Below are 13,200 nucleotides of genomic sequence, written 5' to 3'. Positions count from 1 at the left end.
CAGACGTGGCAGCAGACAGATCGACCGTACTGCCATTTCGTCTTGCCTCCAGCACCCCTCCCGCTCTCTGACTTTAAAGAGATGATCCTTTATTTGGCAGCAGCCTGATGTTTTGTCCAGTACAGTGATCTTTTTGAGTGAGGGCTTGGACAGGAGGGGGTGGGCTTAGCTCAGCGCTGCTATGTAGCAAGTGGCATCGAGCCCTGGCTTTGGATGTAAGGCTTTCAAGCCCCAGCTGTCACTAGTCAGATCCCAGCCAGCCAACCAGAACCAGACACTGAGTGTTCTCCATTTCTGCTTCTCTCTAATATGAACGCAGCCAGAACTCCATAGAGTCCACCGACAGTGGTTCAGATGTATGTGTAACTTTGACGGAGGTGACCTAAATCTCCCTTGTGTTTAAGCATTCTACCATACACACTGGCTGGCATACCCTGACTTTAAAATAGTGTGATTTAAAACTGTTGCTATTTTTTCCCCCGTTTTTCAAGTGGTGACAAATTAGCAGGCAGGAGTATAGTTAAGCGCCTGCCTTTTTTTAGCTTGTGTTTTCTTTTCCCCTAATTTAAAGCCATGTTTAGGAGCTGCCCGCCGTGGCGACGATGTAGAGACATTCCCACATTCCCCGCTCCTTTCTTCCTCCTTCTGTTTGCTCCTCCGGTGGGAACCAAATCGGAGAAAGAGGGGTGTCATTCCAGGCTGACTGCAGAAAACAGTTCTGATTAAAGCCTTAATGGTAACACTGTGTTGTCCCATAAACAAAACATACTCTCCTCCCTCATGCAAAAGTATCGGGGAACAAAAGGCCGCCGCTTCCGAGTGCTTTCTTCCTCCCTGCAAATCGCCTTTGAGAAGCAAGGGAAAGAGGAAGGAGAGAAGTGTGTGTGTGTGTGCTTTGTTTGGCTTGTCTGGAAAGTATGTATTGCACTAAACTCCACTCCAGCCACCTGCATCCTCGTTTTCATAGCACGATTCAAAGCTTTTGGTCCGGTGGATTTATTGGGGATTCAGCATGCAGCTGCTGAGAAGTTTGCTCTTGGCCTTTTGAAGGGATGAATCAGATATTTGGGGATGTGCGGTGCTGGGTCAGCCATGGTCTCTGGATGGCCTTGTTTACAGCTAAGTCTGAGTGTAAACCCGCCTCGGCGATCTATAGATACTCTGACGGCCGCAGAGGGTTCGGATTGCACTATGCACACTCAGAATAGAGCATAAAGCAAACAAAGTGACGCTCGAAACCCCGAAGGCTAGTATTTCATTGTTATTCCTTGTTTTTATTTTGGTTTTCAGGGATTCTTATATCCAACCTTGCAGGGAGATTTCCTTGTTGATTTGCAGCAGTTCGCGCTGCCTCATTCAGTGCATCGAAACAGCTTGGAAAGTTTGTGCTGTGATACTTCCAGCATTGCTGACCATCTCTCAAATACATTCATGAACTTGTATGACGTGAATAAGAACATGTGTGCCTCTACCTCAGTGATTTAAAGTCTATGTTAAAAGTACAATGCTGTAAAAATCAGGGTCATTTTCCCTTGATTGTTACTCAGTGCGAAACAGAAACTGATATTGGGAAACCTTGTATGCTCATTTCCATTATGTCATAGGAGTGTGTGACTGACAGACTAAGTGAACAAAAAAAGCTGATGTTTTACGGGAATATGTACAAAGAGCGACGAGAGAAAGGCAGCAAGGTTCTCTGACGTGGAGGCACTGAAATATAGGAGAGGGTGGTTAGATCCAGAGCTGCACGGGTGGCTGAAGGTGAGTATGAATTTAATCAGTTTAGGCTTACTTGCATGTGGGGGTTAGGGATAGAGTGAGCATCTATCTGAATGGTGGGATGCATGAAAGGTTCCAGATTTCCCAAACTGGTGATTCCAGGAATCCAGGAGTGACTGCAGGCAGGTGAGTCCCATGAGTAGTAGCGTTTTTCCAGGAGTTTCCAAGCAGGCTTGGTGAATGTTAGCAGGTGCAGCCAGCATCCAGTAGATTACACTGCAGGTGAGGTTAATTGAAAGCAAGAAAACTAGTGAGACAAAAACATTAACAGCGAGAGACAAGGAGACCTCATTACTACTGTGAGGTAGCTGATGAATTTTTGGGTTTTCATGAGCTGTATGCCAAAATCATCAATATTAAAACAATAAAAGGCTTGAACTACTTCAGTTGTGTGTAATGAATTTAAAATATATGAAAGTCTAATGTTTATCAGTACATTACAGAAAATAATGCACTTTATCACAATATGCTAATTTTTTGAGAAGGACCTGTATATAAAGAGCCAAGAGCCCCCCACCCCACCCAAAAAACCCCAAAAAACTTCTACATACAGTGACTTCATTATATGAGACTTTGGCCAAGCAGTGTAACAGTACATATACAACATAAAACAAAGAAAGCTAGAACGAGGTCAATTTCATAAATTATTAAGAATGATTAATTATTATGATTTTTTTTTTTTAACATTTTAATTGAACATAGAGATGAGGGTTTTATTCTCAACCCTTATACACTGAAATATTTTAACAGCTTCTTGTAGGAGTTTTTCAGCCTGACTTCACCGTCTGCCATGTATTGGTTAAAAAATGTTTCTGTAAAATAAAAATAAACTCTGCAACTCTGTTTCAGAGGGTATTCTTCCAACGAGTCTGCCATGCCACACCAGTATTGTTTCTACAGTAGCCCAGATTGGACAAACCAAATACCTTCTTGAGAGGGTTGTTTTTGAATTTGTGTGAGGGTACTACTGTAGGTTCTCATTTTGCAAGGACAGGATGAGGTGAGAGGTATTAAGTTGGTTGCAGTATGCAACCTCACCACAAGATACCACTAAATCCCACATGCTGCATTTTTAATAGCTGAAAAGGATTTTCAGTGTAGGCAGAGACAGTGTATTAATGATAAATTGAGCTGTTCTGAATCAGTAAGTTCATTAGTAAGTTCGTTATCCCTGCAACACACCTGTTCAACGTGAACCCCACCTCTTGCCCTATGGCAGCTGGGAATGGCTCCAGCCTGCGCCATGACCCCGAATTGGAAAAGTGGAAAAAAATGGATGGATGAACTTTACAAAGTGAACTTAAACATGTTTAATAGAAGTTATAAAAAAGGGGGAAAGCTTTCTCTTTGTACAGTTATGTCCCATCCATCTGTTGCAGCTATTTGCAAATGTCTGAATCAGAACTGTTCACTGCTCCAGTGGTTTTGCATCATTGCAAAATGCGAAACAAGCAGAGGCCACAAGCTCTCTCTTCCTGCATGTTGTGCTATGGTAGAAGCAATTGCTGTCTGCTTGTTTCACTTTACACTGAAGCCATGGAAAGGCTCTCAGGCTTAAGTCACAGGGCAACACGTGATTCAGAGAAAAGGCACTGCGGTGGTGCCAGGAGTACTAGACTAAACTCCACACCAAGCTTAATTTACTCTGAATAAATGGTGTAATCTGTGCTTTTTGAAAGTGCGGATATTCTCCCACTCAAACTTCACCTCTGTGAAACCCGATGAACACGAAGTGGTTTTGTGAAAACAGCTCTTACAGTGATTGAGTTTGGCCCATGTCTGGACTTGTTGACTCTCATAGAAAGCCTTGCTTATTGATTCTGCTCCTCTCAGATGAAAAGGCTTCTTTGCCTGATTGTTCAGTAATCCTGTTTTCTTTAACTGGGGCTTTTATGTGTGTGTGTGTGTGTGTGTGTGTGTGTGTGTGTGTGTGTGTGTGTGTGTGTGTGTGTGTGTGTGTGTGTGTGTGTGTATGCGTATTACTAGGCCACATGAATTCAAGTATGTTTTTGCAAATTTTATCTGGCACAAACACAATGCCAGTCAGATGGGTCAAGAGTCAGGTGACACTGACTGTGTTTGCCTAATGTAGTGAATCGCCTGGCATCAGTTCGATTATACTGTTTGTGACTGGTGCTCGAAAAATATATGATAGCAACATCGTTCTGTGGATCATTGTGCTTGTCTGTCAGTCTCTCTACTACTTTGGTCTAACTGAAATATGCCAGAGGGCAGCATTAACAATACATTAAATATGTTAATGTTAGGAAGACAACTGGTCTCAAGGGTCTCAAACACGTTGTGAATGGACTGTGCTTATTATTATTGCTTATTAGCATGTTGTGCTAATAAGCAAATGTTGACCTGCTAATATATAAAAATTGGGGTAAACCCATATACTGTAGCTAAAAGATGGACGTAGCCACCACCACAAAATAGTAGAATTTCACTCAGTAAAACCGAAGCACAGACGGACAGTTCGGACAGTTTTAAACCTCAAAGCGGGTCATAAAATTTCCCAGATAGTGCAATTAAAATGCTCCAATGACACCAACCCTATAAAAACAGAGGGGACAGTCAGTGGAGGTGAAGCTAGCGACTGTGTAGTTCTTTTCACCTGTATTGTGAGTTAGAAAGTACTGATCTTGTAATTCCAAGTACCGTATATATTTTTTCTCACTTGGTGGCGTTTAACAAGAGTTAAACTACATGATGTGGATGCAGTTTAAGTGAAGCTTTTGATGGAGACCAAAGGTGGTCAAGCATATCCTTCCAGTGTAATGGGACGAGCCAAAAGAGAGTTCGTTGTTCTCATATCCAGTTTTACTATGGTGCACCTCTGATTTTTCTTAGTATCAGGTGGGAACAGGAGGAATACATTACCATGCATACATACATTAAAATTGGGTGTGCTAGGCTTTTATCCCCTTTAAGTACAATACCGTCCCCGTGATGACTCACTGCCAGTTTGGGAATTCTATAGTGAGCTTTTCTCAGAGGAAACATGTGGGAACTACTGCAACTCAGGTGTACCGACATGAGCATTCACCTTTTTGAATACACTGAAAATGCCATTTTTATTTGTCCTCACAATAATTCATTTAAGTCCGGCAGTGTGTATACTGTATTCACACATGAACGGGAACTAAATGCAGTGCTAAAATGATTCTCTAACTTGAACTCTTTTTATATACAAAAAAACCTCCAAAACATTGCTGACAGTCTGAGTAATTAAATATGTACTTGTTATCTTCAGATTGTGACACAAACCTGATCCTGGAAGTTATCCACCACAAATAAATAAAAACTTTAAAAATAACACTCTTTTGCCTGTGGGGAACAGCGCCTATAAAAATGAACCCTGAACCCTCTCTGTCGCATCATGTTGGTGATCGCAGCAACATGTCTACCTCCAGGCGACAATTAAAGACTTTTTAAGGAGAAGCTGATGTGTGCAGCTGTCGTCCTGGTTACCTCCTGTTTGGAAGGAGGGAAGGAGTTGTAGGAATGGATGGTCCTGAGGGAGAGAAGTTTTAATTGATCTAGGATTTTTCTTTTCTTTTTTTATGAGACTGTGTGAACTGCTTCCAGTGTGTCAGCATAGAGCACGCCCCATGACTTGCAGTAGAGCCGGCGAAATAATAAATCAAAAACAACATGCTTGAAGTGCACAAAACCAAAAAAGGTTTCTGCGGTTATTTTGAAACACCCTGGTGCTTGTTGCACCGAATTTTAAGTGGAAGCACCGTGTATAATTGTGGCTTGATAGTGTGCAAAACTACTGGTGCGAGAAGGCAGCGGATACCTGCAACCTTCGGGTTTCTGTAGAGTCACTGAAGCTGTCAGAGTAGATAGAGAGCTGGCAAGAATCGCTCATGAATAAAGGGGTTTGTGGGATTTTATGGAGGCTTACATTGGTTCGACTTAACCAACTAAAGTAACCAAGAGCAGATGGATTATGGAACAGATGTGCACAGACTGTGGGACCGAGATTGCGGTGCATCATAGGCTGCTGTCTCCTTATTTTCATCCAGGCTTCTGCTCCTCCTGCTATCTATACTAAGTCACCAGGACACCTGGAGCAGTGCTTTCACACCTATCACCAACAATAAAATACAGCCTTTTGATTTGTTATATTTAATAAGAGGTAGATTAGCCACAGAGTCCAAAAGATTTTTTGCTAGCAAGCTCTGCATGTGTTTAGTCTGCTCTAAAGCTATTAACATGTTTAACACGGGGTATATGGAGTTGACTCACTTTTGGAGGCAGCCTAAATTGACATCAGAGAAACTGAAATTTTTGTCACTTTCTGCAGTTTGCTGATCAGGAAAGGTAAATAAAATATGAGAATACATTTTCTCCATGTTTTCGGTGCTTACAGACTTACTAGTAAGTGCTTGTTATATTAAGCTATTTTTCTGTGTTCTGTTCACAGAAAAATAGGATAGAGTATTAAAAAAAATAAAAAATAGAATATTAAAAAAGTTACATTTGGGTCGTGATGACCACTGAAGTTTGGTTTGCTTATGGGACTCAGTTGCCAGCATTAGAACTTCAGTTCTGTTGCTATTGAGGGATTTCATAAAGAATTGGTGACAGTATAATGCCATAAACACTCCTCTTGTGTCCTGAACTTTCAGACCAGGAAGTGTAGTCTCAGTAAAAGAAAGCATTTTGAAAACAAGGGAAACCCACTAATGGAAGAATGAGTTGTGGTTTCTGTCTCCTTGTGTGTTATTCTCTGTAGGGGTCAACGCTGACTTCGGGCGTATATGTTTTTTGAGCAAAGACGTTGGCTGGAAGTGCAGTGGCAGCTGCCTTTATCTGCTTTTACTTTGGCAGCCGAGTCCAACATCTCCAGCTCATCTGAGACAAGTAGAGGAGGAGTAACACAGAGGAACATCTGGAAAAAAGAGGATATTTCAGCTTTTGAGAGTAAATGCAAAAAGCAGCAGGTACACAATGGACATTTTGGCTGGTATGAAATGCGTCATCGTTAGCAGACTTCTGGATTTGCTTTGATTTCTCTCCCATGAAAATTCATTATTTGCCTGTCTGTGCCAGACAGTTGCTCAGTTGCCTTCAAAGGGATAAACTATGACTTTTCTGTTTCCTTCTTCAGCTACTCAAAGCTGGATACCAACTTTTGCAACCTTGGCCATACATTACAAGCTGACTGGCAAGGACTGTGCACCTCTTAAACCTGTTGCATGCAGCTTAAATTTTTGTCTTTTATTCTTTGAAGCACACAAAAACACTGACAGCGTCACATTTTTACTGCTTCCAGTTTGAGATAAACTCTAAATCACAACATAAAAAGTCTGGAAACCACGCGGGGCCAGTTCAAAATCAGTTTTTCAGTTGTCAATGCAAAAGACACAGGGCTGTTTTTTCCTGTTATCCTTAGGGTAATATTCCATCAGCTCATTGTGAGATAGGTTTACAGGGCTTTGATCATTTCATCTTTAACGTGAGTGCTTCAAAAGTAATATAGAATTAGCTTTGGGCTTATCTCCAACAAGACTCACTTTTATCAGGCAGCACAGTGAAAGGGTGGCCTTGTTACTGTGCAGTCTTGCACTGTTAAACATCTCAAATATTTCTCCAGTTTTGACTGTTCGCCTTTTCAGGTACACCACACGCACAAACCCACACTGCACTCTATCCGATTCTTTATTTTTTGAAATGATGGGATTTTTAAAAAGTGACTACGTTCCTGTCTTTGTGACCCAGATGCCTCTGTTTTCTCCTCCCTTTTCCCCATTGCTAAAGTTAGGCCATGTCTTTGTTCACCACATCACTGTGCAGATAAATCAGTAGGAAGTATTTAGTTTTGAGTCCGCTGCCGTCTTTTAGGTCAGTGCACTCATTACTGTGGTCATGATGTAATTTGTACTTTGATAAGCCCGTCTCCAAGGATTTCATTTATTTTGTCTTTGAGACAGATGGTGTTCTGACTGCGTTGCTATTTGCCTGAGCCACAGTCCTCTGTCTCTCGTTCCTTTCATGATAATGCAAATGTTAAACACTCGCAGGGCTTTTAATAAGGCCAAACAATGGGCACCTTTGTCAGGCCGTTCCTTTAATCCACCTACACAAGCAGAATCATGACTCCACTGCCCCCCCTCCTCCAAACTGTGTTAACATCAGCTGCAGTTGGCTTTCTTAGTATGGTGTTGTTTCATCACAGGAAGAAAGGTTTTGTTTGCACCTGCGTACTAACTGCGTCTGTATGAAATGAACTATGTCAGACCATGTGACGTAGACACATTCCAGTTATTGGTTGTGTTAACAATCAAGAATTGGCTAAAATGGACAGGATGTACACAGTTTTTCCATAATAAAACATTTTCAAAGTTTTGGGGGTTTATTGCCATAATATCAAAGTAAATAAGCTATTTGGGAAAGTAAATGCTCAAAAAATGTTATGATATTGTTGATACCAATAATGTTGCAAAGTTGCTGAAGAAAACAGTGTTGTTAGTCAGCTGCAGATGAAGCTGCTAGTTTGCAACTGTCACGGTACAGGGTCGTGTGACCCAGTGTTTGAGTTTTATGTATTTTTTTGTATTCATTTTCAATCTAGTTAAATTCTAGGTTGCTGTTCAGACCTTATTTCTTAGTTATTTCTGTCATCTCCGCCTGTACTCAGTCTCCCTGGTTCCTGCGTCTCCCTGGTTCCTGCGTCTACGTTTCATGTCTATGCGGTTAAGTTCATGTCATGTTTCATGTGGTTATGTTAGGTTCATATCATGTTTTATCTCCATGTCTATGTCTCCGTGTTTCCTGTTTTATTTTGTAAGAGTCTGGTGTTCTTTGTTCATTGTAGTTGGTGTTACTCTCCCCTGTATTGTCATTATGTTTCATTCGAGTCAGCTGTGTTCTCATGTGTCTCCACTTCCCCTGATCACCTCATGTGTCTATTTAAGTCCTCGGTCTTCCTTTGTTCGTTGTCGCATCGTCTGTGTACCTCCCCTCTGGTCAAGTTAAGTGTTTTTCAGGATTCTGTGCAGTTCATGTTTGCCATTTGGTTTATGTTGTTTTTCATGCAGCAGCACGATGAGGTTCCGTGCAGGTCATGTTCATGTCTGTTTCGTCACGCCATTTGGTTCAGTTTCCATGCATCTGCACAGCATTCTGTTCACAGTGATCATAGTTATGCCTTTCAGTCAGGTTAGTGTTTTTCCAGTTTAGGTTTTTGGTTAGTTGCAGTCTCTGTCCCTGTTATGTTTTGTCTACTCCCTTCTGCATCAGCCCAAAATAAAGGCTCGTTTTCAGTTTAAGTTCACTCCCGTCTCCTCACCTGTGTTCGCGCCTGGGTCCACCACACACACTCTCCACACGGTCTGCCCCCGCTGGCCGTGACAGCAACTGGTGTTGTCCTTTTGACAGTAAATTGAACCTGTACACTGTAGGGCTGCTCAATTAATCGAATTTTAATCACGATTACGATCTGGGCTTTCAACGATCATTAAAAATGACTGAGCCGATTATTAGCCCCTCCCTCATTTATCCGCGACACCTTAAAGGCCGGTCCGTGAAAATATTGTCGGGCATAAACCGGTCCGTGGCGCAAAAAAGGTTGGAGACCGCTGATTAAGAGGACCCGAGGGAAGCTCGGAAAGCTAAGCAGAAGTTATTTGGAGAGGAGAGTGACTGCGTTGGTTGAAAAGAGAGGTAAAAAAAACTTCAGTGGTGTTGCACACTATTTTATATTATTTTTTTAAAGTCATTATTCAATACATTGTTATTGTTAACCCTTTAAAGCCGGTCAGAGCAGCACGCTCCGTTTTGTGTAACTATTTTTAAATCCCTGTAGAACCGGAACCGCGTAAGCTAGCGCAATAATTTGTTTTGCATATGAAACCGGAGGAGTTGTACTTACATCTGATGCCATCAGCTTGTCCTCGGTCACGGTTTCCTTCCACATAAAGCTTTGCAAAAATTGCATAAAAAGCGCTTGCAGGAACAAAAACATAATATTCCAGAAACACGCTTTGCCGTTCCGATCAGCTGTTTGTAACACTTCCCACAGTGAAACAGACGTCAGCGCGAACTGTCGCATGTCCGCCATTTCCTGCCCGAAACCGGAAGTGACGTCATTTTCGCGGAAAATGTAGTTTTTTACTTGTAGGCCTTAAAAGCCTATACTGGTCATGTTTGACTTTTCTAAATAGTTTCTGGGATGCTTAGAACTCGAATTGCACATGCTGTTTAAAGTTTTGAGGGATAAACCTCTTAAATTTCTCCAAGTAGAAATATATGTAAAAAACAAAACAAAAACGATTTTCAATTTTTTTGTGGTTTATTGCACTTTTTTGCAATTAATGTAGTTACTATGGACTTAATGCATACATATTATTAAAATATGGGCTATAACAGTTGTATAGCAACTTGAAATGCTCCCACAAATGGCACTACAACATGTAAAAAAATAATATGAGCTCTGGCGGACTTGGTTCTATGGTCGGTCTTAAAGGGTTAAATAAATATCGTCAAATAATCGAGATCTCAATTTCAGTAAAAATAATCGTGATTATCATTTTTGCCATAATCGAGCAGCTCTAGTAGACTGTATATAAAAGATGGAGCTACTGTGACTTAATTGGTTGAATTTCACTAATCAAAACCTGAGCATAAACGTCTTGGAAGGTCTGTGCTTCAAATTTTCTACCTATAGGGTTGATATAAAGGTAGAAAGTATGCATAGAGGCCATTTAAAGATTTGTAGTTTTTGGGACTTACTGGCGCTTTGTTTAGTCACACATGGTGCAGTTTGGGTGAAGCGCACACTGCCAGACAACGATTTATGTTGTATTTAGATGCCAACTGGTTAGTCATGTGCACTAGCTAGTTTTTTGGGATACAAGTGAGCACCATTAACACTTGAAAATGAAAACTCTGCATCATTTAACCTGTCATTTTTCTGCAGAAAATTGCACTCTTCTGTTTGTAGTTTAGCACAGCAGGATAAACAATACTACAGCTACAGATTGAATGTGCATAGCTTCTGATTCTGTGACTTGACGGTGACTGCTCTGTCAAAAAAAGGCAGACATGTCACTTGTACTTTATGCTTTATAAGAAAAAGGATGATCTTTGAGTTTGTCTGCATGATAGATTGTGTTATTTTGCACCTTTGAAGTGGTTATGCATGACATTTTAGAGGACAACACTATGCTTTTTTTCCAGTATAAAGCACTGTCATTTTGGTCTGTGCACCCTTCCTTTTTGCAGAGCCATACTCAGGCACGCTCTCTGAGTAAATGGTCAGCAACTGTACGATAGGATAAGGGAGGAAGCCGAAAACAAATTCTGAGAGGGCAGATCTGCAGCTGTTCCAAGGACAGGAAAATACTTTGATAAGGGAACATGGACAATGAGTCCATGGCTGGACTCAAGTCTGCAGATAGGTGAAAGCTGAGTAGTTGTTTAAATTGGTGCCACATTGGGAAGCAAGCGGGAAGAATTTCATGCATATTACTGTCTGCAGGTACCTGGAAATTTTAGCTTGACAACAAGAAAAGTCTGAGGTTAGACATTCTCACAGATGTCAGCATTGTTGCTGCTCAGCTCAGTTCACCGTTGTCATCACCTCTGCCACAGAGGTGCGAGTAATTCGCCTGCCTGCCTGTTGCCTGCTGCTGTCTCCCAGCTGGTTCTCTCACATCTTGTCGGCTTTCTAAGACGATGCCAGCGTTGCTAAGCTAAACACCGACCCTCCCTCCCAACATGCACATAAGATCTGGAAGATGTTCTGTTTGCTTTTAGCTGCGATGTGCTTTGAGTGGCCACCGATTAGCAGCTTGTTGTCCCACTTTCTCACTTTCCTGCCCTTCCTATTTTCGCTCCCCTCATTGAAATGATAGAGGGGCTGTGTCCTGGCCCGGCTTGGTTACTGTAGGCATGTGGTGCTAACACAACCTTTGTGGTCCAGTTGGAGTTTGTCGTTAATGGCACCGCAAAACTTTTGTACCCAAACAGTGAGATGTCCATAGAGATACACTGCTCTAAAATAGGAACAGGTGGATTCTCAAATATTTGTGGATGTGTGAGGATCGTAAAATATGTCCCTCTTAGCAGGGTCTGCCTAATATTCCTGACTTATATATTTGTATGAAAAGTGGAAATGCAGACTTGGTTGCTCTTTTACATGTTACACAGAGGGAAATGGGGACAAACTTCACTAAGTATTACTCACATAAGCAAGTCTTTAACTCTAAATACTTGGTGCATGCATTAAAAAAGTAACCTGGTAACAACCCTGGAAAAAGCAGTAATGACCCTGAACATGTCACAGCAACCTGAAAGAAGACATGAAAGTGAGCCGTCATGCATAGTGAATAAACAGTACAATTTCACAAATCTTTTTTTGCAAAGGCTATAGTTAATGATGCTAACAAAAGAACAAACATCCAAGAGATCCAGTTTAGTGACTCTCATTATCGGAGGTGAGGCCTTCCAGATTGATTGCCTAGAGCTCTCTGTGTCTCGCCTGTCAATCTAAGGGGCACGCCCCCAGTCTCCTTCGTCTAAAATCATGTATTTACCAAACAGTTGTTGTGAAAAGGAAAATTAACCAAGAGAGGCTAAAATCATTTATTGGATCAGCCTGTAAACAGAGATGGCCTTTTAAAATGGGGACTCTGTGAGGAGTGACTCACTCTTTTTAGCAACTGCAGTTTGTGCCACTTTCACGCTGGCTTTATTTCTTTTTGAAGAACCCCACTAGCAAATTTTAGCAGAAATCACAAATAACTGGATTGTCTTTGATTTCTGGGTTTAATTACAATAGACCTATCAATGTGAAGAACGGGCACATGTTTTTGTAAATTACACCTGCTTCAAAGCACCTTAACTGCTCTCACCAGCTGCTGCTCCATTACTTAACTGTGTGTTCAATGGGCCAAACTACGCCAACAAAACTTCCTGCATGCACCTGCTACTGGTACTTGGTGGATCCTTATGCCACTGATCAAAATTCATTTAGTTTGTTATTTCAAGCTTACTGAGCTAATTGCATTTGCTTTTTAAAAAAACAACAACAACAAAAACCAAATCACTTTGCTCTGTGAAATCAGCTGAAAAGCATGTTTCCATCAAACCAGGTTGAAATTTTTTACATACAAGTGAAACTTAAAATCGGCCCAATTTGCACATTAAGCAATGCATCTCAGCTTCTGAACACACTTGTTTACTAATAAAGCCATCTAATATATTCCCTGTAAGATAAGGCAGGGAAAAGAACATGTGCATTTTAACTTGCACGTGCATCATACATTTCCCCCATATTAGCATCTATGCACGCTAGGCTGTTTATGTGCTGCCTGAGGGCAAAATTCGCCTACCTTTCACATGTCTCCCGATTTTAAGGAATGAAAAGCGTTTGCGTCTCAAAGCGTTCATATTAGGGCAGCACAT

The 13,200-nt window shown here is 41.4% G+C and overlaps 1 protein-coding gene across 1 annotated transcript in view; it reads left to right on the top strand.

The window, feature by feature from the left end:
• Positions 1-13,200, top strand: part of rnf43 (ring finger protein 43) — a 109,556-nt gene that overhangs the window by 78,828 nt on the left and 17,528 nt on the right. The gene's annotated exons all lie outside the window — the stretch shown is intronic.

Source organism: Aulonocara sp. 'chitande type north' Nkhata Bay, linkage group LG10 (genome assembly GCF_057382095.1).
Source record: "Aulonocara sp. 'chitande type north' Nkhata Bay isolate Kocher_YH1m ecotype deep benthic linkage group LG10, A_spYH_male_GT1.1, whole genome shotgun sequence".
Classification (NCBI taxonomy): Eukaryota; Metazoa; Chordata; class Actinopteri; order Cichliformes; family Cichlidae; genus Aulonocara; species Aulonocara sp. 'chitande type north' Nkhata Bay.
This window is presented reverse-complemented; position numbering and strand designations above follow the sequence as displayed.